General features: G+C 36.7%; 1 protein-coding gene across 2 annotated transcripts in view; it reads left to right on the top strand.

Moving 5' to 3' along the window:
• Nucleotides 1–13,307, top strand: part of grid2 (glutamate receptor, ionotropic, delta 2) — a 673,181-nt gene that overhangs the window by 361,240 nt on the left and 298,634 nt on the right. The window lies entirely within an intron of this gene.

The raw sequence follows: 13,307 nt of genomic DNA, 5'->3' as shown, positions 1-13,307 counted from the left end.
TTTGAAAATTAATATAATAATAATAATAATAATAATAATAATAATAATAATTAAAAGAAGAAGAAGAAGAAGAAGAATAGCTATTATTATGCATTAAAAACAATAGAAATTCTGATAATTTAGTTTTTGTGTTGCTGTTTGCAAAATGATATAATAATAATAATAATAATAATAATAACCCTTATTATGCATTAAAAACAATAGCAATTCTGATCATTTACTTTTTGCTGTGGCTCGGTGGTACAGTGGGTAGCGATCTTGCCTTACAGCAAGGAGGTCACTGGTTCGAGCCTTGGCTGGGTCAGTTGGCATTTCTGTGTGGAGTTGTGCATGTTCTCCCTGTGTTGGCATGGGTTTCCTCTGGGTGCTTCGGTTTCCCCCACAGGCCAAAGACATGTGCTATAGGTGAATTTGGTAAGCTAAATTGTCCGTAGTCTATGTGTGTGAATGAGAGTGTGTATGGATGTTTCCCTGTGATGGTTCCAGCTGGAAGTGCCTCCGCTGCGTAAAACATATGCTGGATAAGTTGGCGGTTCATTCCGCTGTGGTGACCCCGGATGAATAAAGGGACTAAGCCGAAAAGAAAATGAATGAATGAATAATAATGGCTTTTTATATGCATTAAAAAACAATAGAAATTAAGATAATTTAGTTTTTTGTTGCTGTTTGAAAATTGATATAATAATAATAATAATAATAATAATAATAATAATAATAATAATAATAATAATAATAATAATAATAATAATTCTGGCTCTTATCATGCATAAAAAACAAATAATTTAACATTTTACAAGCATTCTCCTTTTTCTGCCCCCAATTTTCACTTCAAAAATAAAACAAACATCAGAGAACATTTCTCCAAATGAATCAAACAATTCCTTCAAAACCTCAAATGATGAAAATAATCATCCACATTTAACAAAACAATGAAAAATTATCTTTCTGCAATTACTAAAAGAACACGTCAGTAACATCAGAGTTTAAACTAGTGTGTATATGTGTCTGAGAGAGAAGGATGTAGAAATAGAGTGTAGTTGTGTGTGAAAAGAACTCCATGGTTGATGGTCCCTCTGGAGGGCTTACTCTGCTGCAGCAGGTTAAAGTGCGGATGAGTAAGTACCTGTCCCTGAAGACAAACGGATATGATTTCAGCCATGTCCAGAGGGCCATGCGCCTTGGGCATCTATATAGTAATGAAGCTGTTGAGATCCTCTCTCTTCCTCCTCAGCTTGACCAGTGACTCTAGAGATAGTCTTTTCGGACATTTGATTAGCCTGCCTCTGAGAAAGAGATCTTTCAGAGAGAACAAAGTGTTCCTAAATTGCTTTGGCTTTTTAGGTTTGACTCGGACAATAAGGACTTCATTGATAAATTGATTGTGCCTTTTTGGTGTCTTCTGTTATTCAGGACTAGTGGTGCTACAGAAACTTCAAAGATATAAAATGGTAATAATAATAATAATAAATCTATTTGTGTCTTGCAGTCTTATGGTTTCTCCCACTCTATGTTAAGTGTGCTCTGTTATAACTGAAGTTGGTCTAGACGACTGCATAATTTGAAGTGATTTAGCAATAAATGGGTTTCTTGAGTTGAATGGATTTTGACTGCAACTTCACAAAAAATATATTTTTTTTTTTATCGTTGACCGATAAATTGGCACCATTTTTTTTATTGCCAAATATGAAATGAAAAGTTTGAGTGACTGTGTTATTTTATTACTAAAGAAAGAAGTCTGTATTTTTTATTTAGGAAAGATGCATTAAACTAATCAAAATGTGAGTAAATACATGGATAATGTTAAAGATTATTTGCAATTCAGAAAACTTCAAATAATCCTGAAAAAACTACACTACAGCACAGTATGATGAAAAACCACAGAATTATATTAAAAGTATAACATCGATTAAATTAGTATTCATATATTATATGATTATATATTTCAAAATAATTTTCTCTTTCTCTCTTTTTTTAAGTTGAAGAGTATAATTCTTGTTTTTGATGCACATTAATAAATACACCAAGTTTCAAAGGTTATTTTTATAATTTAATTTATGTTTTTAAGTTATTCTCCTTACCATTTAAGTTAAACAACTAATAATAATGAATACTGTGAACGTAAACCAATTTGAGTACATAAAACAACTTGAATACAGCAAACCCAATAAATGAAGAGAACTCAAACCAATTGAGTTTTGTAAAACCCAATAAGTTAGGGCAACTCAAACCGTTTGAGGAAACCGATTGCCACAAACCATTTAAGTTCAAAAACTATATGAGTACTGTGATCTTGCTCCATTTAAGTTGGAGTAATGAGATATTTAAGTGATTAAGTAAGTCTTGATTGAGCATTACTGATGAACATCTGCTGTTAACAAGCAGAATTACTAAAGAGAAACTTAAAACTACAGCGACCTCAGTCACATTATTAAAATAAATGAAACACATTCAGTGTCTTAAAATCTTAGCAGAGAATCATTAAACAATTTCACAAACAGTATCAACAGCTTCACACATAAAAAAACTGAGTTTAAAACTCATTTCAAACAAGTAGAATTGATTTCCAGTAAATTTTTACTTAACTACACTCATTTCACTAAATAAATTTGACTGTTGGGTTTTACATTGTAGTTGTAGTAGTTGTAGTAGTAGTAGGTAACAGAGAGGAAAATGCTTATACGTATGATTTATTATTTATTGTTATTCTTTTTTTCATGATTAATTATTTTAGAATTTGTACAATTTCTAAAAGCTCAATTCTAATTTGAAAACCTGTTCTCAATGTAGATTATACAGGTAAGTTTTACAGACATGTGTTCAACATAATGCATTGGTTAACTGCTTAAGGTGAAGTCGGTGACCTCTAATACGATAATACCTCTAATACCACCTTCCATAAATTTACTCTGAATAGCCGTGGCGTAGCAGTTATAACATTAGAATAACCTGTCTAGCACTTTGCCAGACCAGGATAAGGTTAATTTAATGTGCAGCAAGTCCAAATTGGATGATTTCATGGTTAACAGACAAGTGGATGAAATAGATAAAGGAAATTGAGTCCCTCTTTTGAGGAGATAATTAATAACGATCTAGGCCAATGACCCTATTATCCTCTCGTGATAAGCAGTCGCCCTCTGTATTGTAGGGTGGGTCAGGAGCGAGAATATATTTAATTGTACTTTGTCTCTTTTTTTATTGTACTGTAAATTGTTTCTGAACGTTCCATTTTCCTGATTTTAGTTCATGCACGTAGTGACGCATCATGTTGCTTTTTGATTGTAGATTGTCGATTGACAAGTGAAATGTCCAGGGAGAGCTGCTAAAAGCATGTTATTTTTTTCACAAAAACGATTGAGCATCCTAACAGGGACTCTGATGTCAAAACTACATCAAATTGAAATCAAGCATGATGTCAAAAATGCAAATTGGATGTCAAATCTTTGACGTTCATTTGACATCCACACATTGATGCTCTTTTGACCACCAATATGCCAACAAAATTAAATATAATAAACGTTTTATTTAATTAAGAAATTCACTCCCGAATTACACATTTACACTGGGTTTTGTATCCCTAGAATGCATGTACACTATTTTGATGTCAAAATTACATCAAATTAACATCTAAAATTGGCGCCAAAAACATGTTAAAAATCAATTACAGTACTGTGTTGTAATTGATTTTGATGTGTTTTTTAACGCCAATATTAGATGTCAATTTGATGTTGTTTTAATATCAAGGTAGCCAATTAACATGAAATCAATTTGCATTTTTAAAGTGTTTTTTATCTTGCGTTTACATCAAGGAGCCCGCTGGGATGTCTGTGGTTGTTGAGTCATGCACATGTCAAGTCTGCTTGAAAATCAAATGGTGGTTGAGCATTCCTCTTGTAAATTACTGTCAACCTGTTGCACAATAGATGGACATGACCTTGCTAATTTTTGGAGATGTGATATATTGCCAGTTGTGTTTACATAACAAATTATTTTTGCCAACATTTCACACTGCCTTTTCATGTCATCTGCTCCTTGTGAGTAAGACAGGGCTCAGGCAACCGAGTGGACAGAGACAAAGAGAAGGTGTTATTTTGACAGTTTGGAAAATATTAAAATAATAATTTGGTTTTTAGCCACATACCTCACAGCTCTGAAGACTGCTTTCAGCTTTAAATATAGCATAAATCACTATATTTGAATTCAAACATGCATTCAAAAAGAAAATAGTTGTTTATAATAATATGACAGGAACTGTGTTTTAACTGTAACTGTGACAGTAACAGTGCAAATTCCCAATTCACACAGATGAAAGGCAACAAACATTTGGCTGTTGGATTTAGAATTTGTAAAAAATGTATTGTTATGTTTACACTTCCCAACAATTGCCACATACAATGATTATTCTTTTAAGGGAATTAATTAAAAGAACCTTCTCATGGCTAAAAAGACATTTACGTGAACTGGTCCCTCAGATTACATCTGAGCTTGTTGCCATTTGTTAGAAAATCATACCACACTGCTTAGACATTCCACGATGCAACAAACACTCAAAGAGCATGTTAAGTCGGGTGAAATCAAACTCTAATCAACAGCAACAGATGCCAAAAGGGGTAATACACTAATCCAACAAACTCCAGCAGACTTGTTTGTTGCCCTTTATTAGTGCAGTGCAAGTTGTTTTTTGAAAGTAAAAGCCCGTTTATTTGTTTTGATTTAAAATATAGTGATAGTATTATATCATGAGCCCAGTTTTGTGATTTGTCAGTTTTTCGAATGGTGGCATGACCATAGAAAAAAAAAAGGTTATTTTTATCCTCAAAAATGTTCTTGCAGTGTTATATTATTTTATTAATATTATTAACTGTGGCATATATAGTCTTTAAAATAACAATACTATCGTTAATCACAATTACTGTTAAGTAAAAGTAGTCTTCATGACAAGTCTTCACAGAGTGATATGGTACATTTCGATCTAGTGCGGGTCACCCTGATCAGGCTTGCCTGCTGTATCTTTGCTTGGTAGGAGTGATGCACATCAAAAAGTTGCGATCGATGTCATTCTCACTAAAAGAAGAAACCTACAATACATTGGGTGTTCACATACCATGCCTGTTGTGCATATATATTCATTATATCAAATGTAGAGTTTGCAGCATCCGTGCGCTAATAGAGAGAGGAAGCAGCTCCTCTCATATTTTATAACTCATTTGTACATTTGTATGTGAATAAACAACAATGGAGGACATACAGCAGATTCTGTTCTTGCTTCTTGGCATGTGGCTGTTTGTCACAAGACGACGACAAGCTGTGCCATTGTATTCATATTGTGTCATATATTGACTGTGTATTTAAAAATACGCTGTGACCTGTTTTGTCCCTTTGTTTTGTAAATCTTGTACACGTATGTAATGGTTTTTTGTAAACCAATAGCATTCAGCAGTGAGTCTAGCTCCACCCTTTTGGTACCATATTGCTGTGGTATGTACCCTTATGAAAGGGTCCCAAAAAAAGTAGTATGATTAGCTAGTTTTGTGCTTCTTAAAGTGGAAACGTAAATAAATGCATATTACACTGTACTGTACAGCACAAACAAATTAAGGTTAATTGAGGTGGTGGTTCTAAAGCCGCAATGTCTGTTTAGCTTAACTTTTACTTGGCATTGAGCACTTTGTCACAAGTGAAATGCTAAGTTTGCTACTTTGGAAAACCTGTACATATACACATACAGGCATGCATGTTTTGGGATAAGAACAGTAAAGTGCAAGGAGTTAAGCAGAAGTTATTATTCATTAATTGATCATCAGTCCCATAATTTAAATATTATAATATAATATAATATAATATAATATAATTTGATATGATATGATATGATATGATATGATATAATATGATATGATATGATATAATATATATAATATAATATAATATAATATAATATAATATAATATAATATAATATAATATAATATAATATAATATAATATAATATAATATAATATAATATGATGTAATATAATATAATATAATATAATATAATATAATATAATATAATATAATATAATATAATATAATATAATATAATATAATATAATATAATATAATATATAAATGTATTATATAAATGGATAAATGTATTATATAATACATAATATAATGTATTAATATTTTACTTCATCTAGAGTTCATTTCACCAAAAATGTACATCGAATTGTGTTTAGCTAAGTTTTTGCTAAAATGTATATAGGCACATTTTTTCCTATATTGGAACTCCATATTAGTCTAAGCTGGTCTTTCCATCTGGGACATCCTTTATCTCTCTGTCTGTCTGTTTCTCTCTCAGCAAGATGAACTGTGACATGAAGATTTGTTTTTAGCCCCCATTGTTGCTCGCTAGTGTCGTAAAGTCTAGTGGAAGCATTAAACACAGTAGAGAGGATGCAGCTAGTGGGAGATTCACAGCATGAGAGCTCACTCAATCAGCACTCAGCTGCGGGCCTCAGATCCGGTCCTTTAGATTCTGCTCACAGTTCCTAGCAGGCCACATACGACTGTGTCACTCAGAGCATCTATCTAGCACTGGAATTTGATTTAAAGAGCTCCCATTGGCCAAAAATAGTGCCAGCTCCTTCTAATCAGTAATCAGTAGACCCTACCGGAAACTGGCATGTATCGACTCATGTCAAGCTTTTGAGTGACTTAAGTCTCAGGCAGGGGTGGACGTACACTAATCAAGACCAGTACCATTGATTTCACTTTTAGACTGACAGAAGCAAACTATAGAGAAGTGTTTTTATTTTTTTGTTTTTTATTATTTAGATAGAAACTTTTAGAACTTTTTTTATATATTCATTTTTAGTTTCTGTGCCTGACGATTGAGTTGTCGTGATCCTAACCTTCAACCACCACCCGTTCCACAATGCACTGGCCCCTTACGGCTGCCCCTGCAGTGGTGGGCCTGCAAAGGAATGGTCCCACCTCACTCCTTCGGGCTGAGCCCCAACTCCAGGCCTGGCTCCAGGGTGGGGCATTGGCTACGCCATACCGGGCGACGTCACAGTCCTTGCTGTTGTTATAATCATAAGGGGTTTTTGAACCGCACTTAGTCTGACCTGTCACCTAAGACCTTTTTGCCTTGGGAGACCCTACCAGGGGCATTAGCCCCCGACAACATAGCTCTTAGGATCACTCGGGCAATCAAACCCAGAGTTTGATTTGACTGGAATGAGAATCAGCACCTGTCCGAGGCCCTCGTGCTCCACCGGAAAAAGGTGGTTTGCCCTCTCCAGTTTGGAGGAAAGTCCTTACCCCAGGTGGAGGAGTTCAAGTATTTTGGGGTTTTGTTCACAAGTGAAGGAAGGATGGAACGTGAGATTGAAGGGCGGATTGGTGCAGCAGTAATGCAGTTGATGTACCGGTCCTTTGTGGTAAAGAAGGAGCTGAGCCGAAAGACAAAGCTCTCGCTTTACTGGTCAGTCTATGTTCCTACTCTCACCAATGGTCATGAGCGAAAGGACAAGATCTCAGATACAATCGGCCAATATGAGTTCCTTCGCAGGGTGGCAGGGCCCACACTTATAGACTGATTTCACGCGGCTGCCATTTTTAAAAGCGAAATCGAGGCTGCGGTGGGAAGAAACCCAGAAGTATCGTTGGGAGTTACATTAGAACGTTGTGTACTTGGCTGTATATCTTATCAGCGAATAGAAAGAGACACAAATTTATCATTTCACCGCCTTCTGAGTGACCCGAAGGTCCGTTCTGAATGAATGGTGAAAATATAAAGGGATATCAGAGCTCATTTTCAGCTAAGTTAAGGGAAACGGCACTAGTTAGCTAACGTTTTCTTTCCCAAACACACGTTTTAGATGCCATTTATCAAACTCAAGTTAATGAACTGATTCTTTCACTATATGAGACTTGTCACGTTACTGAATTAAAAGAAAATTTGTCAATTTCCCGCTAACATTTAAAGCACTGTTGATGGCTTTCTTAAAACAGCGCTGATTGGCCATTGTGTTCACGTGCTCAACAGATATGCTTGTGATTGGCCTAGAAGGTCATCAGTTCACCCTCCGCTGTTTACTGAGCACAAACACAGCCGAGCGATCTGCTTGATGACTCTACTGATCCTTATGGCTGTTTCGCGCTTGCGCTCCAGTCTCTGTGTATCTGTGTTTGCACTGGGTGAAGAGCGGTAAACTGAGTGCAAACACAAGATACATGGAGACTGGATCGCGAAGCAGCCGTGATATCAGTCGAGTCATCTGCGCTCAGCGGCGCTTCAATTTTAACTTAGCGGGAATTAGACTGTTTTAAAACTTCAGTACCAGGACAACACGAGGGTGTGCTACAGAGGACTGCAGTGTTTATCGCTCACCAAGTTACATAGGCTGAAGCAGGGAAGCGTCCCCTCTGTTTACCTGCTGCCATGAACTGAAGCCTAGGAGGACACTTGAGCATATTACTCTCACAGAGCTTGTGATGTTGTTTGATGCTAAATTGCTTTTAATTGTTTAAATTAAACGTACTGACTGATATTAAAGTGATGTTTACACCATATCTGTATTTTGAAATCTCGGCAACAGCTGGAGGTTTGTAGTCCACAGCATGTCACTGCAATGTTTACAGTGCTGGTCCTATACTTCCGCGTTTCTTCCCACCACAGCCTCGCTTTGGTTCTTTAAAATGGCGGCCGCGTGAAATAAGCGTATAGATAGGGTGAGGAGCTTTGTCACCCGAGAGGAGCTCGAAGTAGAGCTGCTGCCTCCCACATCGAGAAAAGTCAGCTGAGGTGGCTCGGGCATCTGTTTCGGATGCCTCCTAGATGCCGACCTAGGGAGGTGTTCCAGGCATGTCCCACCTGGAGGAGGCCTCGGGGAAGATCCAGGCCATGCTGGAGGAACAATGTCTCTCGGCTGGTCTGGGAACACCTTTGGATCCCCCTGGAGGAGCTGGAGGAAGTGTAGTTGGAGAGGGTAGCTGGAGAGGGAAGTTTAGGGAAACGTCCTTGCTTATTTAATGCAGATTTACACATTTAAATGTTTTACTGACAAAACCTAGACATGCCAATAGAATAATCAATACTAATTTCATTATTTGCAACTAACCAGTTTTTGAAAAGCCACATATAATCTATATAAATGAAAAAACATATAAATTCTCTCTAAAATTTAAATAAAGATATTCAAAGCATTCATTTTTTTTATTAAATGGATTGAGAAAACCTAATATCGCCTCAATGATGCAAAAATAGCCCAAATACTAATAGTATTATCTAAACCCTTTAGATGATACTTTTCCTTATATAAAATGATTTATTTATTTATTTATATTTTTTTTTTTGAAATGCCAAATATAACCCAGATCAACTTTAAAAAACTGTAACATTGGGTCAAGTTTGCCCCACTGGTTTGGGATTTGTGGAGCTGCGCATCGATAGTTTTGCTTGGAAGTGTTTTTGGACTTTCAGCAGTGAAAATTAAACCACAGTGAACTGAACTAAACTGACCTTCAACTCTGGAAAATGGACTTACACAGTTTCAATTTCCATTAACTAGGACTGTTAAGCTGTTTTGACACAATTGTAATGAATATGGCCGATTAGACACATAATTATTTTGCTTTTATTCAACAAATAATACACCGTCAACTTCTTCTCCAGAAAAAGACTGGATGGTCAGTTGTAATCCGATTCCAAGGTATTTACGACTTAAAGGAATGCTAAAAAATGGACACACAGAGAACTTCTATAAGCTCCTTGCTTAAGACTGATGCTTTTAATGTAAACTCTTATTCTCTTTATGTGTAATCAGGTGTTTTGCAACAAATCTCTTGCTCATGTTTTAATATTATGCTTTCAGTATTTCTGAAGTCAATGTTTAACTCTACCACAGCTAAACAAGATCATAGATGGTTCATGTTTGATCACCTTGCAAAGCTAATTTGGTGTACTGAACGATTGTTTACATTTTATGTTAATACGTGTGCAACATATTAACATTTTAAGAAGCTTTGAACATTTCTACATCAGTTTACAGCCAGAAGGCCTATACAAATCACTACACTTTGAAACAAAGACTATAAAACGTGCCTCTGGGTAGTTAACTTCTCATTGGTCAACTTGGCTCCAGAGGGTGGGTACAAAACCATCCTTATAATAGCTGGTAGCCTAAGGCCGCACCCCAGAAGAACAGAGCCCAGACCAGAGTGAAACCAGAACTAGAATCCAGGAGAACCCCAGAGGACTCCAGGGAGCAGGTGGAGACCCAGACAAAATGGGTTAACATGCAGAGTTCAGACATTGCCATCTCTGATACCTTTCTTTCTTTCTTTCTTTTCCATTGAGAGTCTAGTTATGTTTAGTGCGCTGCAAAACTAGTAGTCAACATGAATCTTCAATTCACTTTGAGCTAATTCGCTTCACAATCTACATTGTAAAAGCGCTATAGAAACAAACATGAATTGAATTGAAGGTTTATCTTTTTATGATATGGTTTCCAAAGAACAGTTACAATAAATGAGTACCTTAAAGTACCAGCATCTGCCAAATGAATAAATATATGTTTAGTCGTATAATTTCCCAGCAAGGTAAAGCAGAGCTATTAATCAAGGTGTTTTGTGTGAAGTTTTCTTCAAAGTTGAGTTCACTAATGTATATGCTGGTTTATGCTCAGAGTTACAGCTGGGATTCTCTGACAGGGGAAGTGAGGCCAAGGCTCTGTAATGATAATGGAGACACTAATGCTGATTATAATTACATGTGTATTTTTGACAGATCTTATTGGCGTGTTACCACTGTGCTGTGTGTCTGTTTGGATTAATCTGCCTTACTATAACCTCTCCTGTTAAGACAGAAGTAATAAAGCCAAGCAGGCTCCTCATCTTTGAATGGGAGCTCTGTAATGTTCCGACTTCATGGAGTCGTAACAGAGAAATAACAAGCACAGTACATTACCAGACCATTGCCTTCCACCACCCCATCCTGCAATAACGTAGCAGAGCAGCGTCTCCGTAAACAGCTCCTACCCAGATGCCACTCCAGCACAGGGGCCGTATCAAGTCCCTCTATGTGTCCTCCACTATAAACACAAGCTGCTGTCTGCTGGAGCCCTGCCCTCCTCACTAGCTGGGGAACCCAATGAGAGATTTCTAGCAGAACCGCAGTCGTAGATTTGCTTTAAATTGGATCCAGTGCACAGATGGAGGCACCGGAGCTTTTGACCCTCCTCCGACGTGCAGTGGATGTTGTCCTCAACTTCCCTTTTTAGCTGCATCGAGTGACAGTGCTTCAGTGGAGGTGTAGGCAACGATGACCCTGCTAATTAAACCAGGAGCCAAACGATTCCAATTCAGGGTTTCTGGCCTCTTTAAAAAGTTTAAAAAACAATGAATTTCATATAAATTATGCTTCATGGGAGAACTTTGCTTCAGTGTTTGGAGGTAATTATCTTCAAGTAGTGACATTGCTAAGTTGACTGCATTTGTTAGCAGCGTGACAGTTCTTAATGTTTTTTTTCTCCAATAAAATGATACTTTGTCAGCAACAATCTCGTAAATTACAGTTTTTTTTTATTGTCTCTATAGTATGTTTGAAGCATTTAATTGCAGTCTAATTACTTCAAATTATGAATGATTTGTAGCTTTCTCCAACACTCCAACACTTATAACTTTAGTTAGAGTAGTATTTTTATAATCACAGATTTACTGCAAATAATATGGTAATTTCAAAACAGCCCCATTGTAAAAAACATACTCCTGTATACATTTCTGAGAGCGCAAATTATGTAGCCAGAGCTACGTATGGCTGCATTTCATTTTTAAGATGAATGCTATGGGGTGGTATGACGCTGCTGACAACTTTTTGCTCTACCTGCTGACTGCTTACCTCAGTGTGGATGACGTTTCCGCTGTTACCAGTTTGCTCAGTAGCTCGCCCTGTATGTCAGTGGACTTCAGATGCTGAGAGGAGTTGACCGCAACGACCGTTCAAGTCCGGTTCAAGTCCGACAAACAAACTGCTCCAGAAAGCAGGTAAAACAAAAATAGAAGGCAAAAATTAAATAAACAAGTAAATAACAGGGTGAGAACATGGTAAGCTCTAAAAGAGTGCAGTAAAATCAGGCAGCCACGAGGGCTTTTTATTTTTTGGATTGCTTTTAAAACACTGTTGGTTCAGTTTAGGGAAAGGGGTAATTGAGTCAAACAGTGCTTTTGAAAACACTATCAGTTGGATTTAAGAAAGGGGCTGGGCTGGGGGGTGAGTCAATTGGTCGACAGTGGCCTTTTATAGATTTACGTGAGAACAGCAAATGCGAATGGCACTCGTGAGAAATTTGACATCTGATAAAGCTTAAACATCGGCCTCTGGTGGATTAACAAAAACAAAAATGCCAAAAAAATTTACCTCCTGGGTCGTATTTCATGATCTCCAGAAATGTATATAGGGGTATGTATCAATAATGAGCCTGGGTTGGGTAAAAGGATGCTTACTGTAGTAAAATGGTAGATGTGTAATCGCTGCCATGTACTGTAGTCAACAATTGTACTGGATAGTCATCTTTTAGCAAATTTGTCATAAAATTATTGAACAACACCCATTCTTATCCTAGGACAATTTTGAAAAATATTTTTGATTCACTTTGAATGTTGACAACCGTATTAACTGCAATATTCATTACTTTATGTTATATTTTAAGCAGAAGCATGGTTAATTCTCTTATTGGTTCTCTAAGATATTGTAATGCAATCTGTATTGCAGGCACAAATGCCAAGCTTCGTAAGTACATCAACAAATATGTAATATTATTTTTACAGACATGCTTTCTGCTTTCTTTTTTATAAACTTACAGCAAACACGTTAGAGGTTTTATAGCTAGTTATGCTTGTTCAGGCTGGTAATTGCTCTGTAAACATGTTGCAAAAAGAACTTAGCGGTCTTATTGACCAGCTGGTATCTGTTTTTATGAATGTAAAACGGTTTGCTATGCTTAATGACTAGCTCAAACCAGCCAATGTTAATATCAGTTTAAATTGGATTGGCCAGTCATGCTGTTTTTGTTTTGGTTATGCATCTAAAACACAAACATGATATTATGTTTTCTTTCAGTGCCTTATAACTGAAGGGCTACCTACAGTAAAAATGCTTTCATGCGATTCTCTTCCTGAAAGTCTTCACATCTGTGTCACACACACACAAAAAACACACAGGGATAGTCTCACCTTCAACACCCCCCACCTTAATTCCCCCCCGGTTTCTTCGCCCCAGTCCCATCTTTCAGGGACACTTTGATCCTGCATTCTCAACGCCTCCCC

The sequence above is a fragment of the Danio aesculapii genome, chromosome 8 (genome assembly GCF_903798145.1).
Source record: "Danio aesculapii chromosome 8, fDanAes4.1, whole genome shotgun sequence".
In the NCBI taxonomy this organism is placed as follows: domain Eukaryota; kingdom Metazoa; phylum Chordata; class Actinopteri; order Cypriniformes; family Danionidae; genus Danio; species Danio aesculapii.
Note: the sequence above shows the minus strand (reverse complement) of the source record. Positions and strands in the feature narration are given on the sequence as shown.